This window comes from Tasmannia lanceolata, unplaced genomic scaffold (assembly GCF_043159265.1).
Source record: "Tasmannia lanceolata isolate RefF3 unplaced genomic scaffold, GAP_Taslan_0.1 ptg000037l, whole genome shotgun sequence".
NCBI lineage: Eukaryota > Viridiplantae > Streptophyta > Magnoliopsida > Canellales > Winteraceae > Tasmannia > Tasmannia lanceolata.
Window position 1 is genome coordinate 25,018,768 of NW_027518714.1, and position 18,882 is coordinate 25,037,649.

Below are 18,882 nucleotides of genomic sequence, written 5' to 3' on the forward strand. Positions count from 1 at the left end.
TTAGGTGACACATTTTTCATTTCATTTTACGTGTTTATTTCTCCATTCTCAGGAAATGCATGCTTAGGTAGACGATTCCTGAGGATTGTTCCCATTTCACATGATTTTTACTCAAACTTCTTTGGAATTAATGAAAATGGCATAAGAGACCAAGTGCTTGCACTCGGGCGAATTGGGGGTGCTCTCAGACCTTCCCCATTCGTAACCAGGCACGAACCCATATATATTTCTGGTTATCCATTGCACAGAGGATTTGATTTTAGGGTTCCATGGCCTATCCATGGATGGCGACTCTGAGTTTATTTTGGGTATGTCTCGGTTTCGAGCCCTGGCTCCTGATCAGGATGTATCTCATTCGTTTTGTATCGCCACTCGTGCTATGCTGTGAGGGTGGCATCCGTTTCGAGAGTTCCTTGGCAGAGCTCTCCTTCACATTGTGGAGATCTTAGAGGATTGCTGTGGGGACCTCGCGTCCCTCGCCGCACTCGTCCTCTTCGGATCGGGGTCCACACCACCACATGCACCATTCTTGCCCGATAATCCGGTCTTCAATTTAAAAAGTTAACTCTCTTGAATTTCTTTTAAATAGCTCATTTAACTTTACATTAATGTTCGAACTATGTGACATGCATCCTGAAATATAATTTCAATGTAATTCCTAATGTGTATTTTGATTTTCTAAATTTGTTTGGATTCAATGTAAGTGAATGTTCCCCTAAAATTCTAATTTGTGGAAAATCCTATATATTTTAATTAATTCAATAAAAAAAAGCTAACATATAAAACCCAACCATTTGTGGTGGGCCGACTCGTGCTTGGTATGCCATTTAAAGCATCCAAAGCTGCCTACGTATCCTAACCTCACTGGAATCAGAGTCGATCAGAGTTCGCTGCCTGAACTAAGCTACATGCCTAAGACATCTGGGATACCAATCTAGACTGGAAGGACTGTTCGACAGTTTAAGAGAGATTATTTAGTTCAAGTTGAGTAGATTTTATTAACCTAGGACTCTATCTAAGATGTTATATGGTCATATCTAAGTACAAGACATCCCTTAGACTAATGCAGGTGAACCTACATCCTAGGTAACTAGGTTTGTCCTATGGGAAAAATGGGTAACTAGTGTAACTAGATCTATGACTCAATTGCTAATAATAGCAATCGGTCGTGATATGGCTGAACTCCCTAACTCTAGGACACCCTAAAACCTAGAACACAACATGACGTAAGTATTCCTAAGGGGTCCTAAAGGTTCCTATGATGGGAGACCGCAATCCAACAGTTCCCAAAAGACATGGAGGAAATTAATTCAATTTGTTGAAGATAATGATTTTAGATCTTTAAAGGTTTCTGACTCCTAAAATCTAAGGAATACTAGTGGCTCTAATATTGGCAAGTTTTAGCCTTGAGTTGCATCCATGGAAGGGAATCGTACTTTCCACCCTTGCATAATTTGGCACGTAAGTTAAAGTATGTTATTGCCTGGCATAGTTCTCAGGATTTCCGTTGACAGTAGACTTCGGAGCCAACAACATACGATAATTTAAATGCTCAAATTATCAAGGATTGATCGCAATTAGGATACGATTATGAACACAATCTTGGCGGTTAAACTATCATAGCATTGCAAATTAGCAAAGGAAATCAATGATTACTAAGGTTTCTATTTCGATAGTTTGAAGATTGAATACATGATGGAGCATTAGAATTCTCAGAAAAGTTTTATAACAATTTGAATTTATTTCGATTTTCTTAAATATTTTAAAAAAATTCAGTTCAGATTATAGATTTACACATCAACTTGTAGCAAATCTAATCGAAACAAGATGAAATTTTTATTTTAGCTTTCTCTTGAGCAGAAAAGATTATTGCACAATTTTCATGGATTGTAAATGGGTTTTGCTATCAGTTTTTCAATGTTGAAGACTTTTGTCTAAATTATAAATTTACACATAAACTTATAGTAAATCTAATCGAAATAAGATAAAATATTTACAGTAGCTTTCTCTTGACCAAAGAAAATTAATTTAAAATTTTCGTTGATTTTAAAGACGATTTACTATCAATGTTTTATTTTAAAAATATCTGTCCAGATTATGAAATTACAAAGGAACACAAGGTAAAAATAGTCTGAATCAATCCAAACTCTGTGAGGACATGTCATTCTAGCAGTAAATCATAAAAAAAGATATTTCCAGAATATTTTATTGTAATTTCCTATTTGTTTTAGATTTAATATGACATGCTTGATTTGGCATAAAATATCATAAAAAAATATCTAGAAACCAAAAATCTTGAAAAATTCACAAGAGATTAGATCAGGTTTTAGTTATTTCTCATCCAAATTTCAATTCTGGAAACCTTATATACTTTTCTAAAATTAATTTCTTCCAAAAATGCCCCTTGAATTAAATAAATTTATAAAACCCCTTAAATTAAATCCAAAATTCTTCAAAAATATCGTACTGTTTCAAAACCTTAAAATCCTATTATGTTTATATTTCCATTGATTTTTGATCTGTTTTGACATCTTTTTAAACTCGGTCTTTGAAATTTTACCCCTTTAAGGGTAAAGTTCAAAAGGTCAAAACACGGTCGAAACGAAATCAAAATTCTTGGAAATTCGAGATTTTTATAGTTTTTAGTACACAACAGACTCAGGAGTTGCAAAATTTAAGAAATGTCAATATCTTATTATAGTTGCTTTGTAAAGTGGGTTTAAACCTTCTTATTTTCAAAAATAAGATTTTAATATTAAAAAATAGATTTTCCAAGAAAAATTTTAGATTATAAAACAACTTAAACCTGATCTCATCTCCTCAAAATTTCACATGTAAACACTTTCGTTTTGATAAGTTTTCAAGGAAAATCCTAAATTTACTCCTAGCATGCTTATAGTTTAAACTACATGAAAGAGGGTTTATAAAACTAACCTTCCTAGCTCTCCTTATCTCTAGGGTAAGTGATCCTTAGATATACCCTTTGACTTACCCTTTTAATCGTAAAAGAAAACCGTAAAGAATAATAATATAGCCTCTAATATGTTGAATATGTGAAAGTACTTTGTGTAGAACCAAGTGGAAGAGATGACCACCAAAGCACAAAAGGATGGAATGAATTCCAAGGGGAGAGAGAGAGAGGGAAATTTTTTCCAAGCCTTGCCTCCTAGGGTTGGACCAATTTTCATGCTAAAGAATTGCCTTGGGAAGGTTTGATTTTATAGGTAAGAGACTTAGGTTGAATGATTTTAGAAATTTCCATTGTGAGCACTCTTCCCTTTAGCTTGTTTCCAATTTGTGATTTGACTTTCTCATTCTTTGATTTCCATATTGAACTTATTTCTAAACCTTGTTTCTTGCAAGCTAAGCAATGCTAAATTATACAATGGAGATCCTTCAAGATCAATCTAGAAGCCTCCTCACATAGGAAACTAGCTTTTATGAATGATTTTCGTCCAAAAAAGGGTGCCCGACGTTTGAGCTCATTTTTTACCTATTTAAAGGCTGAGTCAGGAAAGGTCATAAACTAGAAAGCTGTAGATCTTTTCATGACGTTCGAAACAAGTACAATATCAAATTTTTTAAACTAGAAGATAAACAGTTATGGCTGTTTTAATAACCTGATTATACAAGCCCTTTCTAATTATAACTCTTCATTTCTTTATTATTTTTTCAAAACAAATATGATGTCACCAACCACCTCATCCCATGTTGGACGTTTTTGCATGTGGTCTCCTCATGTGGAGCGCCCACTTACGGGGCCGACCCACATGCGTGGGTCCACATGGACTCTCACCTTGTGGGCTTTAGCCCAATGGGCCTTATGACATGTATTTTGGGTTTTTTTCATTGAAAATTCAATAAAATCCTTTAAATTTCAAATTTTTATTTATGAACCCAACCTATATGACATTTATGGTGTACCATCGACATATGGTCGAACCATCACCGTTAGAAAAAATAATTTTTCGGACCAAAATACCCTTATTCGACCATTACACATCCAAATGCGACCAAAATACCCTTAAATTGGTTCACCCCTTAAAGGGGAAAGTTAAAAATGGAAAGTCTTTGTGGTCAAGCTTCAAAAATAGAAACTTTTAAAATTTGGTCCTTTTGGTGGGCAATATCAAACATGATCATTTGGTACCCCCTGAAAATACCCAAAATGCCCTTGACACCTAAAATTTCCAAGTAAAGCGAAACCCCTGAGAAAATCTAAATTTTGCAGGCTTTCCAAAATTCATGAAATGATCTAAGATTCCTTAGACACACCCTAGAGGTCAAATGAAACGTATTGGAAATGATCAAATTACCCGTGACGTACAAAATTTGGTGAAACTAGGGAAAACCTTGAGAAATTCCAAAAATAGCAGGTTTCCCAAAATTCAAGAAATGACTTGAGATTTCTCAGACACGGTCCAAGGATTAAATGAATCACACAGAAAAAGATCAAAATACCCCTGGAGTGCAAGAATAAGGGAAACCCTGAGAAATCTTAATTTAGCAGGTCTTCCAAAACTTATGAAGTTACTCATGATTTCTCAGCCATACCCTCAAGATGATTTTGGATATATAGGAAATGGTCGAAATATCTATAAGATGATGAAAATATGAATGCCCTATGAGTTTCTAAAAATACCAGGTTCCTTAAAATACTTGAAATTTTGGAGGATTCTTCAATCATACCTTAGAGATAATCTTTAGGCGCACCAGAAATGACCAACACAACCCCAAGTTACACAAAATGGGGAAAATCTTGAGAGATTCTAAAAATAACAGCTTTTTCAAAATTCATGAAATCGCTCCATATTTCTCAGACACAACTCGGGGGACAAACGGGACACATCGAAAATGACCAAAATACCCCTGTAGTGCAAAAATGGGCAAAAATGAGGGAAACCCTGAAAATTCTAAAATTTGCAGGTTTTTTCACTTGCTTGGAAACTTAAACTTTCATCTTCTAGATACCATTGGAACACCCTAGAAATCTTTAGGCTTGCGAATCAACCTCCAAACATCTAAAATGAGATGAAATCTGCCCTAGAATGCATGGATGCCTAATCAATTGCGGAATATGGACTCGAGACTTGACAAACTACCGAATCTTTTGCTTTTTAAAGTGTAGCAAAATGGGGTGTCGACAGATGCCCCTCTTTGGTAAAGATGACATTGTCATCGAATACCAAAGCGAAAGTGACAAAACCATTTTGCGTAGCGTTAATCAACAAAGGATTCTCTTGACAATGCAAGCTAACATAATGCAAGACCCTAGATGATATCCTAGAACATAATCAAGATCATTTATTCTTACCACCATGAGCTGGTAGTTCAGAATAACGAAGAAATAGATTCAATCTAATTGTAAAAATTACACAACTCATAATGAAATATAATTATGATGTAGCGCCATTTTCAAACGGGCAATGAGGAAATGAGAGATCATTTTTGAATGGATTCTGAAGGGAATGAGAGAATTAGCCTATCTGCGAGCGAGACGGGAGGCTAATGGCTTTATGATTGGATCCGATAATTGAGAATGAGACTGGGAATGACAATTTAAAAACTGGATGACTCGATAACTGGAGAATTGGAGGCTTAAGGATTTGAGAACCGGAGAACTGAGAAATCGGATAATCGAACAATGGGTGGACTAGAGAATTGGAAGACTGGATAACTTGAAACTGGAGAATTGAACATTTGATGAACTGAAAAATTGGAGAACTGGAGAAGTAGAAAATTTAGGGACTGGATATTCGCAGAGCTGAAAACTGGAGAACTGGATAATTAAGGGACTTAATAGTCGGATTATTGGAGAATTAAAGAACTGAGAAGTTGAAGAGCTGGTTCACTGGAAATTGTAGAGCTTGATTACTAGAAAACTGGAGAGTCAAAAATTGATAATTGGTGAACTGGGGATTAGATTGGATTGACATTTTGATTGATTCCTCTGGGATGGCTCTAATACTGGCAAGTTTCAGCCTTGAGTTGCATCCATGGAAGGGAATCGTGCTTTCCACCCTTGCATAATATGGCACGTAAGTTATAGTATGTTATTGCCTGGCATAGTTCTCAGGATTTTCGTGGATAGTGGACCTCGGAGCCAACAACATACGATAATTTAAATGCTCAAATTATCAAGGATTGATCGCAATTAGGATACGATTATGAATACAATCTTGGCGGTTAAACTATCATAGCATTGCAAATTAGCAAAGGAAATCAATGATTCCTAAGGTTTCTAATTCGATAGTTTAAAGATTGAATACATGATGGAGCATTAGAATTCTCAGGAAGTTTTTATAACAATTTGAATTTATTTCGATTTTCTTAAATATTTTAAAAAAATTCAGTTCAGATTATAGATTTACACATCAACATATAGCAAATCTAATCGAAATAAGATGAAAATTTTATTTTAGCTTTCTCTTGAGCAGAAAAGACTATTGTACAATTTTCATGGATTTTAAATGGGTTTTACTATCAGTTTTCTAATGTTGAAGATTTCTATTCATATTATAAATTTAAACATAAACTTATAGCAAATCTAATCGAAATAAGATGAAATATTTACAGTAGCTTTCTCTTGACTAGAGTAGATTATTTTAAAATTTTTATGGATTTGGAAAAATGATTTACTATCAATTTTTTATTTTAAAAATATTTGTCCAGATTATGCAATTACAAAGGAACTCATAGCAAAAATAGTCTGAATCAATCCAAACTCTGTGAGGACAAGTCATTCCAGTAGTAAATTGCAATAAAATATTTTCAGAATTTTTTATTGCAATTTACTATATTTTTTAAATTTAATATGGCATGCTTGATTTGGCATAAAAAAATATCTAACAGCAACCAAAAATCTTGAAAAATTCACAGGAGATTAGATTAGGTTTTAGTTATTTCTCATCCAAATTTAAATTCTAGAAACCCTATATACTTTTCGAAAATTGATTTTTCCAAAAAAGCCCCTTGAATTAAATAAATTTTTAAAACCCCTTAAATTAAATCTAAAATTCTTCAAAAAATTTATACTGTTTCAAAACCTTAAAAGTCTGTTATGTTTAAATTTTCATTGATTTTTGATCTGTTTTGACATCTTTTTAATTTGATCTTTCGAATTTACCCTTTTGAGGGTAAAGTTCAAAAGGTCAAAACACGGTCGAAACGAAATCAAAATTCTTGGAAATTCCAGATTTTCTATACTTTTTAATACACAAAAGACACAGGAATTGAAAAATTCAAGAAATTTCAGGGGAGTATTATAGTTGCTTTGTAAAGTGGGTTAAAACCTTCTTGTTTTCAAAAGTAAGATTTTAATATTAAAAAATAGATTTTCCAAGAAAAATTTCAAATTATAAAATAACTTAAACCTGATCCCATCTCCTCAAAATTTCACATGTAAACACTTTCGTTTTGATAAGTTTTCAAGAAAAATCCTAAATTTACTCCTAGCGTGCTTCTAGTTTAAACTACATGGAAGAGAGTTTAGAAAACCAACCTTACCAGCTCTCCTTATCTCTAGGGTAAGTGATCCTTAGATATACACTTTGACTTACCCTTTTAATCGCAAAAGAAAACCCTAAAGAATAATAATCTCGCCTCTAATATGTTGAATATGTTGAATATGTGAAAGTACTTTGGGTAGAACCAAGTGGGAGAGATGAGCACCAAAGCACAAAAATGATGGAATGAATTCCAAGGGGAGACAGAGAGAGAGAGAGGGACAAATTTTCCAAGCCTTGCCTCCTAGGGTTGCACCAATTTCCAAGAGAAAGAATTACCTTAGGTTGAATGATTTTGGAAATTTTCATTGTGAGCACTCTTCCCTTTGGCTTGTTTCCAATTTGTGCTTTGACGTTCGCATTCTTTGATATCCATATTCAACTTATTTCTAAACCTTGTTTCTTGCAAGCTAGGCAATGCTAAATTACACAATGGAGATCCTTCAAGATCAATCTAGAAGCCTCCTCACATAGGAAACTAGCTTTTATGAATGATTTTCGTCCAAAAAGGGGTGCCCGACGTTTGAGCTCATGTTTTACTTATTTAGAGGCTGAGTCAGGAAAAGTCATAAACTAGAAAGTTGTAGATCTTTTCGTGACGTTCGAAAGAAGTAAAATTACAAATTTTTAGACGAGAAGATAAAAAGTTATGGCCCATTTTAGTAACCTGATCATACAAGCCCTTTCTAATTATAACTCTTCCTTTCTTTATAAGTTTTCCAAAACAAATATGATGTCACCAACCACCTCATCCCATGTTGGACATTTTTGCATGTGGCCTCCTCATGTGAGGCGCTTACTTATGTGGCCAACCCACATGGGTGGGTCCACATGGACCCCACCTTGTGGGCTTTAGCCCAATGGGCCTTATGACATGTATTTTGGGTTTTTTTCAATAAAAATTCATTAAAATCCTTTAAATTTAAAATTTTATTTATGAACCTAACTCATATGACATTTATGGTGCACCATCAACATATAGTCGAACCATCCCCTTTAAAAAAAAAAAAAATTCGGACCAAAATACCCCTATTCGACCATTACACATCCAAATGCGACCAAAATATCCTCAAATTGGTTCACCCCTTAAAGGGGAAAGTAAAAAATGAAAAGTCTTTGTGGTCAAACTTAAAAAATAGAAACTTTTAAAATTGGCTCCTTTTGGTGGGCAATATCAAACAAGATCATTTGTTACCCCCTGAACATACCCAAAATGCCTTTGACACATAAAAATTTCAAGTTAAGCGAAACCCCTGAGAAATTCTAAATTTAGGCTTTCCAAAATTCATGAAATGATCTAAGATTCCTTAGACACACCCTAGGGGTCAAATGAAACATATTGAAAATGACCAAATTACCCCTAAGGTACAAAATTTGGTGAAACTAGGAAAAACTCTGAGAAATTCCAAAAATAGCAGGTTTTCCAAAATTCAAGAAACGACCTGGGATTTCTCAGACACGGTCCAAGGATCAAATGAATCACACAGAAAAAGACCAAAATACCCCTGGAGTGCAAGAATAAGGGAAATCCGGAGAAATCTAAATTTTGCAGGCCTTTCAAAACTTATGAAATTACTCATGATTTCTCAGCCATACCCTCGAGATGATTTTGGATATATAGGAAATGGTTGAAATATCTATAAGATAATGAAAATATGAATGCCCTATCAGTTTCTAAAAATAGCAGGTTCCTTAAACTACTTAAAATTTTTTAGGATTCTTCAGTCATACCTTAGAGATAATCTTTAGGCACACCAGAAATGACCAACACAACCCGAAGTTACACAAAATGGGGAAAATCTTGAGAGATTCTAAAAATAACAGCTTTTTCAAAATTCGTGGAATCGCTCAAGATTTCTCAGACACAACTCGGGGGTCAAACGGGACACATCGGAAATGACCAAAATACCCCTGTAGTGCAAAAATGGGTAAAAATGAGGAAAGCCCTGAAAATTCTAAAAATAGCAAGTTTTTTCACTTGCTTGGAAACTTGAACTTTCATCTTCCAGATATCATTGGAACAGCCTAGAAATCTTTAGGATTGCGACTCAAATTCCAAACACCTAAATTGAAATGAAATCTACCCTAGAATGCATGGATGCCTAATCTATTCCGGAATATGGACTCGAGACTTGACAAACTACCGAATCTTTTTCTTTTTATAGTGTAGCAAAATGGGGGTATCTACACAGAGCTCTTCGCTAACAATGTCTACAAACTCCACGGCATGCCCCGGAGTATCGGCAGCGATCGCGATCCTTTATTTCTCAGCAAATTCTGGCAAGAGCTCTGCCGGCAAAAGGGGACATCACTCAAAATGAGTACCGCCTACCACCCACAAACGGATGGCCAGACAGAAGTACTCAATCGTTGTCTCGAACAATACTTACGTTTTTTTGTCATGGATCAACCGCGCCATTGGTTTAAATTTCTACATTGGGCAGAATACTGGTACAACACGACCTATCACTAGGCTACTGGTATGACCCCATTTGAAGCATTATATGGTCACAAACCTCCATCCATCCCTGATTACATCCGTGGACCTGCTAAGGTGGACCAGGTTGACTGTGCTCTGCTACAATGTGATCAACTACTCCAACTACTGAAAGCCAGCCTTATACATGCCCAACTTCGAATGAAACATCAAGCCGACAAACATCGAACTGAACGCGAATACATGGTCGGTGACTAGGTCTTCCTCAAATTAAAAACCTTACCGACAATCCAACGTCGCCAGCCGCACATCCAACAAGTTCTCTCGCCGTTACTACGGTCCATTTCAAATCCTGGAACGAATTGGTAATGTCGCCTATCCCCTCAACCTCCCAGAAGGCTCAAAGATCCATCCCACCTTCCATGTTTCCCTCCTCAAACCATGTATGGGTGACCCTTCTACTCAAGTCATCCATATACCACCTCTAACCAGAGAGCCCCATCCAATTGTGCAACCTTCTCTAGTATTGGCAACTAGAACAATTCAACGTGGCCAGTCTCTCTATCCCCAAGTGCTCATTCAGTGGTATGGAATGCCATCTTCAGATGCTTCATGGGAGGATACTGCAGAAATTTGGTGCCTCTTTCCTACACTGAACCTTGAGGACAAGGTTCTTCTCGTTGGAGGAAGGAATGTTACACAAGAGCACCTGGTTGACTAGCCACTTAGTGAGACACCATCAGCAAGAGCCCCAGCTAGGCGTAGGTTTCGTCCATGTCACCTAGCCGATTATGTGTACATGGGCTAAAAGCCCAGCTGCTCTTCATTTCAAACATTTTCTGCAGAGAAAAAGGCCTAAGTTTGTTATAAAGGAACCAATAAAAATATGACACCTGTTAGTTTGTTAGAGAGTGTTGGATAATGATGTAAAAGGGAATCAATATTGTAAAGAGAAACCCTCGTTGAGAGGGGCGGAGAATTATTTCCCCCAAATTTTTTCTTTTGCTCTTCTTCTTCCTCTGTCTATCTTCTTCTGGAGGTCACTCAACCTCGAATTGAGTTTTTCCTTGAGATTTACCCAACAGTTAAACTCAAGGGTACCCTTGCAAAAATGGGCTGGAAGGCACCCACTTTGGCTGCACTTCACCCTGTGAATTTATGATGGCTGCAAGTGAGAGAGTATTAAAGGGAGGATGGTGACTTGAAGCAAATGAGGGAGCCCTTTCAGCCCATTTATGCAGGGGCGCCCTTGAGTTTAGCATACCTACGTCCAGTTTAAAATTTTAAAACGGACTACAACTAACGGAATCCCGTCAAGTCACAATCAACCTCCTCTCCCCCATTCACCCGCATTGTAGGCTGATGTGTCATCCGACCTGTCTTATTCCTTTGCCGGCAAATTTATCACTTTTTAATTCACAGAAATGCCCTCCATCTAACTCTGCCCCACTCGATTAAACTAGGAGATCTTATTCAGCTCTAGTAACAACTGGTCCAAGTACTGGATGTCACGCCACCTTATGGATTTGATCTCAGTTGCCACATACCTAATATAGCCATCCTCAAAATTTATTGCTAATTTTTGGACTGCATCACTCACCCCCTGTTGAGAAGAATTCACCCTCGAATTCGATACACCATCCTTCGACGAATCATCCTTACTTCCTCGATTCAACCATACAAGCTTGAAGGGCTTTGAGTGGTTTGTTATGTCAATCTGCAACTTGGACGAGAGAGACTTTGATAGGTTGCTCTCACAGCTCCCACTATCGACAACAAATGAGCAAATTTTCTTGGAGTACATGTAGAATGAAAAATATTGTTTCTAAAATAGTCCACAAAATTGTCTTGAAGTGAAATCATTTCTTTTCGAATGACAGAGGCTTCCCCAACAACTCCTTGTAGTTCTATTATTTCATCCTCATCATCGTACTCATCATAATGGGTTGTAGTTCCACTATTTCATCTTCATCATCCTCGTACTCATCATGGATAGGTTGACCTTGGTCTTCCTCGTTCGCTTCGACAAGCAATGGCTTTCTCTCTCTCGAATTTTGTAGTCGTTGATAAATGAATTGAAAGTAGATAAAAGGAAAAAAGGCTTCTATCATTTTCTTCTTCATCTTCTCCCATGTTTTGATTTTGGACTTTCCACGATGGGATCGTGTCAATTCCAATTGTGTCCACGATGCCGAGGCTCGTCTCCTTAGCTTCAAAGCCACAAGTTGGACTTGCTTGTGGTTTGGAACCCCTTTGAACTCGAATATTCTTTCCACCGTGCATAACCAATCAAAGAACTCTTCCGCGGACAATCCACCATGGAACTTGGGCATCTCTATTTTCAGTCTGGATTCCAATCTATGGTTGTCTCTTTCAAGCGGGTTCACTGGAGCCTCCATTTGCACCATGTCATAGAAAGGGTTCAGGTGGGTTTCATCTTCCTCTTCGATTTCTTCATCTTGGCCAGAAGTTTCTAAGTGAAGAATCCGGGCCGTCAAGTCTTCGACTTGTCTTCGAAGCGTGATTAGTTCGTCTCATGTATCAATCTCCGCCATCAGAACAGTATGAGCGCCTCTTCTTTTTGGTGGCATGATCAATCTACTGCCAACCGCAGGAGCAAAGTAGCTCTGATACCAATCTGGTGCAGCCCAAAAGACCAAGATCAAATAAAAAACAAGAAAGAACAAGTAACAAGAAGAACTCATACGAAATCTCACGTATGCCGTGAAGATAAAATTTTATTCAATCTAAAAACTCCCACAACTCCAATCATCCATCTCTTTTATTACATTTCTAAACGATTTCCAAAATCTAAAAAGTAGCTAAAATGATATTGGCATATCTATCTAAAATATTAAAGTTTCCTTAGCTAAAAACTAAGAAAAGCAACTAGAGCCTATCAAATCTAGTAAATAGCTAAATTAGAAAATGATAACCTTTTTAGGAAACAAAATACTTAAGAGAATAGGATATCATATTTTCCAAATCTTGAAACTTGCTAAATCTCAAAGCTTGTAATCTTGCAAGCTTTCCAAGAATGTAAGTTTCCCATATCTCAAAATCATGTAACCTTAGTAAGTTTCCATTCCGCTAAAACACTTCCTTATTCACGAAAACTTTCTGTATTTTCCACTTATGAAACTTCCACTTATGAATCTTCCTAATATAGCCATCCTCAAAATTTATTGCTAACTTTTGGATTGCATCAAATAGTTTCAAATTTTCAAAAATATACTTGAGGCTTTAGTGGTGGCTTTTCATATTCGTTGAAACTCCAAGAGTCATGGCTTGGATAAGTGAATGAGTTAGACTAATGAATATATTTAATGGTTCATATTAATAGGTTCATAAAAGCATTGACTCTTTCTAAGTAACTCTTTATATTCCATTTAATGTGACTCTTGGATTTGAGTTCTCTCATTAGTGGTGACTCTTGGTTTAACCCATTAATGGTGACTCTTAATTAGCTTGCTCCTAGGATCCTATAAATAGGTGCCTTAGGTAAAGCATCGGAGAGAACCAAAAAGTGAGAGAACCAACTCCATTTTCGTGGGAGAGGAAACGCCAACCATTCTTGTGTGGATGAGGTCCACTATTTTCGTAATAGAAAGCTTCTTATTCAATTCAATAGAGAGCTTGATGTACTATTTCAGTTCGATCGTGTGATCCTTGCACTAGGCTTGGGCGCAATAACATTTTAAGGTTGGAGTTTGAGGACATACGGCAATATAGCAATCCAGATTGCTTATCATCCTGTATTCAAGTTAGTATATTTCATTTTTTTGTTTTTGAACTATTTTTCTAGTTAGATCTATTGCATTCAACCGCTTGCTCCAACAAGACTTAACATCCATATATGGTACATTTGACTCTCATATCAGAGAAACACCAGATCTCTAGACTTGTATTGTTCTTGTCAAGTCTTAACATCCATATAAGGTACATTTGAGTCTCATATCAGAGAAACACCAGATCTGCAAACTTGCATTGTTCATATCAGAGACTTATCTCAAAAGAACTACAAATCGGGTTGATCTCATATCAGAGAAACAACAGATCTGCAGACTTACATTGTTCCAGTTTCATCAGCACATCATAGGTCCAAACGAGAATGCCCAGGGCTGCATATTTCTGAATTATTTCAACCGATTCCCTTTCAATGGCTGAATTCAGTGCTTATTTTTGGAGATTCATTTTCTTTTATAACTTTAGGTAGACTTTGAGAGAAAAGCTTAGCTTTATAGAAAAAAGGAATTCCAACACCATTCTCTCACCGCCATTGGTTTCTTTGGTGAACAAAGGCATTTTTTGAAGAAAGGCTTCCACTTGGATAAGCAGTAAGCAATACACAAGATATCAAAGAAAATGAAATAGAAAGAAGAAAAATGAAATGAAGGTAAACAGTCACACCCATAGTTCGCAAAACTCAGTTTTAAACTACGTTTTTCTGAAGAAAAAAACGCATTTTATTGGTGTGTCGTTTAAAACTTTCACAACGAATAAAACTCCGTGTTTTTAGGCAAATGTTTTAAACACTTTTAAAATGTGTTTTAAACGTTTTATATACATTTTTTGGGCCAACTTTCCAATTTTACTCTCAACATATTTTGTAAATGACAAATTTCTAAACTCATTTTCTTGTGTTTCCGTTTTTATGGCTTTCATTTTTTTGAACCAGTACCGTATTAAACTCCAATTTTTGCCATCCCATTTTTTTTGACGAATCATGTTTTGCTAACTACGGTCACACCTTAACTACTCTTACTTGGATAAGTGTCAACTCATAATCATGTGAGATTAATAACCTTATCGAGACAAAAACGAGAACAATAAATCAGGGGGATGTGTGCATATATCCAGTGTATTTATGCATATATGTTATGACCTTGATTCGGATCGAAATGGATTGATCTTCTTAGAGTGAAGATCGGCCTCTTGACCCGCTTCGAGGGAAGGGTCCTTCTCCTAAAAAGGCTGCATACATATTATTTTTAGAAAATTTCTAATCTAGCTAGCCCTTATCAATAAGACTCCTACTTATCCTAAAAAACTGATTTGTTTCAGCTAAGGGAGACCCATTTGGTCACGTAACATTCCACCCCCTCGGAATCAACCCTGTCCTCAAGGTTGGATTATTGGAGAAAATGCTTTATACTATCAGGATCCCAAATTGTATTGGGTACAATTTTGTTGAACGCCGTAACTGCCGCCATACCTTCATGTTCTTCATAAATAATGACCACGATCATTCGAATCTCACTTTCAAATTCAGGTGTGATCAATGGTGGAAGAAAATACGATTTTTCATGCGGCCCTTTGAAGCGATGGAATGATCGTGGGTCGGCAAAATCAAGATGAACCTTGGCATGGCATTCAACTAAATCATCTCCGTCGGCATCTTGATTTTGTTTAGGCCTTCCGAAAATCACAGTTGTTCTTCCATAAATTCAGAAAAAGTTGCAAAAATCGTCATGCATGGAATCTAAAATCTCGCGATACGCAGCCATGTCGCAAGATCAACGGCTCTGATACCACTTTGTTATGACCTTGGTTCGGATCGCAACGGATTGATCTTCTTAAAGGGAAGATCAGCCTCTTAACCCGCTTTGAGGGAAGGGTCCTCCTCTTTGTGCGCCAGGCACGGTTCTGTCAAATAATTTTCTTCACTTTCTAAAAAGGTTGCATACATATTATTTATAGAAATCTCTAATCTAGCTAGCCCCCAACTAGTTTGGGACAAAGGCTTTGTTGACTTGAGTTGAGTCTAATCTAGCTAGCCATTATCAATAAGACTGCTACCTATCCTAAACAACTAGAAAGCAAATCTAAAACTAACACAAATCTAAACTAATTTCTTTCAGCCAAGTGGGACCCATTTGGTCACTTAATAATATAGCCCCTTGAAAACAGGACAATAGAAAACCTCGTATCTTGACTTGTCCATGGAAGCCTCTTTCACAGATTAAAAAGAATGGGCTTCATCCTGATATCATGCCCCAGAAGTGTAGGTCACGGATATTTGAGTTGACCAAGTGAAGGTCTAGAGGCTTACTCAACCCTCTTATGGTAAGGCTACCATATGAAGTTAGAAACAGTTGCTCTTAAGATGGCTGGGTTTCAATCAAGCTTTTAAATTTCGACGAAATCAAAAATTTCAAAATGATATTTCGGGTTTCGGTCTGGAACAAACTCGAAATTGGGTTAAATCCAAACATTACGAAATTTCAAAATTTCAGGCTGAAATTTAAGGGATATGACCAAAAAATCAGATTTTATTATTTATTTAATATTATCCCAAAATTTCTACTGAGATTTTGGTTTCGGTGACGACTGAAACTCATTCCAAAACCGAAATAAAACCTTGGTTAAAAGTACTTCAAAAACAATATATACATTATAATAAGTCAATTTTCGGAAAAACCAATAATGCAAACTGGTATATAAGCCAAAAAAATTGGACTATGTATCCATATCTCCACCAAATAGGCAGAATACACAGGCACCTTCAGTTGATCTTTAATCTTTACAATTTTAATTTCTCATAAATGGAAATGGTCAAGTCAAATGAAAGCACAGACAAGGCACTTGATTTCTTCAATAGCTACTAGTCATTGCTTCAAGCCAGAAGGCATAGAATGATACAAGTAAATACACTAAAACTAGAAACATGTAAACACACCCTCCACCTGGAGACAAGGAAAGGTACAAGCAAACATGCTGAAACGAAAAACATGTAAACACACCCACCACGAAGAACACTCTCTGGAAAACACACGGAAAGACATACCAAGAAGACAACTTCAACTAGGCAACTGAGTTGGGTGTTGCTGCCTTAGCAGAGGGAACGGTTGGTGGTGCCCCCTTGGGTGCAGAGTGAGCAGAGGGAACAGTTGGCGTCGCAAACATTGAAACTGGAATAGAGTTTGGTGGCTCAGTAGAAGGAAGTTTCGTGCTTCCTTAGCCGGAGTAGCGGAGAAGACGCAACATTGGGGGTCCCGATAACAATTGAGTCAACCATGGCCGGTTATTCCAATGACTAATTGAGAAGAGTGAACGATTCGTGGTGCTCCCTTAGATGAAGCTTGAGGAGAAGGAAAGGTTGGTGGTGCTCCATTAGACGAAGCTTGAGGAGAGGATATAGTTGGTGGTGCTCCTTTAGCCGAAGCCTCAGCAGATGGAATGGTTGGTGCCGCGATCTTAGAAGCGGGAATGGGAATGGGGTTTGGTGTCATATTTAAAGTCTCGGTAGAAGGAAGGACGTTTGGTAAACCCTTGGCCGGAGCAGAGAGAACACAACACCTGGGGTCCCAATAACTGCAGATTCTCCCATGGGCCGTTGTTTCGATCATCCTGACCATACCATTACCATGGACATCGAGAGGAAGGAGAGAACAAAGACGAATGTCGTTTTCTTCATTTATCTTAAGCAAATGCACTTGTACCTGGATTTGTGCAAATTGCTTCGGCATAGCGTCTGGTTTTATAGATCTTGGGCAATGTTTTGTTATTCCCACAAACCTTCTTGTCGTATTTAAAGAGCTGTAAAAGTTTTTTGCAGTTCCTATCACTATGCAATTAGAAAAGAAAAGATAAGCCGGGTTTGTGAAATTATTAAAATGTGGTTGTGCTGATATCATTACCCTAATAAAAGCTCACTTTTTTGTTGGTGCATTCGAAGAAAAGAAGAATGTTTTTCTACGGTCGAAGGAGAGAGAAAAATTGTCGTATGTCTCGGGACCCGAGCGAATAACTTCTAGAAGGAATGCACGAGCTGAAGACCAATTGTAGGCCTACCCATATTTTCAAAATGAAGTGTACGGTTCACATCATAGGATGATCCAAGCGTCCATTTGATGGGCCGCAACATAAATACAAAATCATCTCCATAGGATGATCGTAACCCTCAATCTATAAGGTTTCCATAATATTCAATTTCTCTTTAGATTGGGGGCCTAGGATCATCCTATGGAAATGATTTTTTAGACACAAGGTATTTATGATGTGGCCCATCAAATGGACAGTTTGGATCATCCTATGGTGTGGGCCGTTGGGTTCATTTTGAAAAAATGGGTGGGGCCTACCTTGCTCAAAGATCTAAATAAAATAATTGTTGGGCCCACCAACCGTTCATGTTGGAGAGAAAGAGAGAGGTGATAACAGCATACATAAAAAAAAGAGAAGGCGGGTAGGGAAGGGAACGACATGGAACCACCCTAAGAGGACATATCCATAGTCAGCACACACATAGTAGAATACTAACATGGAACCACCCTAAGAGGACATATCCATAGTCAGCACACACATAGTATAATACTAATAAAATACAGCGGCAACCGTCTAGTATTTCCCCCCAGTAGCTAAGCAGCTGTCGCCCCGCATGGCAGTATGCCAGTTTCTTAATGCAGCATGGTTTCTCATGATTCTGTAGAGAAGGAAGTGGAGGAAGATGGCAAAAAGGTCACGTACCCATTCCTTCAATGTGAAAGGTCATGTAAAACATATGTATGTATAAGAAGCAACTCAGAGAGAGAAAGATTAGATTCTTTTCACCCCTTGTTTCGATTACTTCCACCTTCTCTCTTAACTTGAAATATTCTATCCGGCTGAAAACTCTGAACGGCTTTGGGCGAACAGAACATCAATGTGAAATATCCTATCCGGCCGAAAACTCTGAACGGCTTTGGACGAGCAGAACATGAAAGTGAAATATCTTGTCCGGCCATACATTCTGAATGGCTTTGGACGAGTAGAATTTTGCAGTGAAATATCATGTCAGGCCATACATTCTGAACGGCTTTGGACGAGCAGAGTATTGAAGTGAAATATTATGTCCGGCCGAAAACTCTGAACGGCCCTAGAGGAGCAGAATATTGCGGTGAAAAATCCTGAACGGCTGGGGACGACCAGGATTTTGTTGCTTTGTGAAACGCGTCATATCCT

The 18,882-nt window shown here is 37.2% G+C and overlaps 1 long non-coding RNA gene across 1 annotated transcript in view; it reads left to right on the forward strand.

Annotated features, from left to right (window-relative positions):
* Positions 1-17,559, forward strand: part of LOC143862246 (uncharacterized) — a 57,377-nt gene extending 39,818 nt beyond the window's left edge. Inside the window, exon 2 of the long non-coding RNA XR_013240228.1 lies at positions 16,782-17,559. This is a non-coding gene — a long non-coding RNA (uncharacterized LOC143862246). The remainder of the gene's footprint in view (positions 1-16,781) is intronic.
* Positions 17,560-18,882: the final 1,323 nt, after the last annotated feature.